The sequence below is a fragment of the Otolemur garnettii genome, unplaced genomic scaffold (genome assembly GCF_000181295.1).
Source record: "Otolemur garnettii isolate 467f Iridium unplaced genomic scaffold, OtoGar3 scaffold00077, whole genome shotgun sequence".
Taxonomy (NCBI): Eukaryota; Metazoa; Chordata; class Mammalia; order Primates; family Galagidae; genus Otolemur; species Otolemur garnettii.
In genome coordinates, this window is record NW_003852472.1 from 8,631,153 (window position 1) to 8,632,712 (window position 1,560).

Here is a 1,560-nt window from a genome sequence, read left to right on the forward strand (position 1 = left end):
ACACACACACACACACATACATATACACACACACACTCGCACAAGGGTGTCCAACCTTTTGTCTTTTCTGCCACACATTAGAAGAGTTAAGAGTTGTTTGGGCCACACAGTAAATACACAAACACTAACAAAAACATATAAACAAAAGAAAAGGTCCATGTGGTCTTTTCGTAATATCTGACACCACAGATAAGCAAAACAGTCCTCAAATAATCTGCATACAGTACATGGGCTATGGCTTTAACATTCCTGCATATATCTTATTATCTAGCAATTCTACTTACTGCCTGGTATATACCCAAAAGAAATGAATGCTTACGTCCACAAAAAGTAATTAATATACAAGAACATTCTTAATAACTTTATCCATAGTAGCCCCCAAACTGGAAAACCCAAATGTAAAAAGCTGGGATAGACACTGGTAGGTTCTACCCATGTGTAATTCTTGACAAAGCACAGAACCTTACTGGGACTCCATTCCATATACTAAAATGCTAGGTAAGGTTCCTTTGCTTTCTAACATTAATTAATAATTTCTTCTGTCTTTCATTTACCTTAAATACAGTAAGTATATATGAAAAATGATCTCTGGCACCAAAATTTAACTTTAGCTTATCTTTTCAATACCTACTTGGAAAGACTAGAGGTCTCAGGCCAACATATAAGCATGAAGAGTAAAATATTTACTTATGAATAGAGATGATTAAAAATCAGTTATAGTAAAAAAAAAATCAGTTATAGTCTATTATCTGGAAAAAAGAAAGTGTGGTAAGAATAGCTAGAGTTTTAGTTCTCTTTTAATCAACAAAAATAACCTAGAGCCCTAGTAGTGATGATACCTAACAACTTATAAATAATCAATAACTGAAAGCTAGATAGATACAGGTAGACAGTTCCTTTGAGATTATCTACATGAGGAATCAATATTTATTACATAAATTCTTTACATTGGAAAGAATCAAGGAAATATTCCTTGGTAGAACAAGCAGGACACACAGGGAAGTACACTGCTTTTTCTTTTTAACAAGAGTTATATGTTACTTTGATAAATGGAAAAACACAAAAAATAAAATAAAATTTAACTACAGCCAACTTTTCTTCATGAGAAGACAGTGCCTGAATTTAACAGTTATTTCTATTTTTATATCCTCGTTCCAGGTATATAAGTCATCAAGTCAGGTTATCAGATCAAGTTAGGGCCCCCTAGTTATCACTTCATGAGAAGAGAAGCAAAATGTCAAAATCATTGTTTTAGAAATGTTATAATCTAAAGAATATCTCGTATGAATCAGGCTTCTAAATTTTGGAAATTCTCTAGCCTTTTGTGAAAAACAAAAGATATATTCATCAGATGACAAAAGAAGTACTATGTGTAGTAAAATGCCATGGAAGAAAGCACTAGTTCGATTTAAACCAAGGCATGGATTCTTTTTTTTTTTTTTAGATAGTCTCACTATGTCACCCTTGGTGGAGTGCCATGGCATCACAGCTCACAGTAACCTCAAACTCTTGGGCTTAAGCGATTCTCTTGCCTCAGCCTTTCAAGTAGCTGGGACTACA

General features: G+C 33.5%; 1 protein-coding gene across 2 annotated transcripts in view; it reads right to left on the minus strand.

Moving 5' to 3' along the window:
• TPST1 (tyrosylprotein sulfotransferase 1) overlaps window positions 1-1,560 on the minus strand; it is a 121,045-nt gene that overhangs the window by 77,249 nt on the left and 42,236 nt on the right. The gene's annotated exons all lie outside the window — the stretch shown is intronic.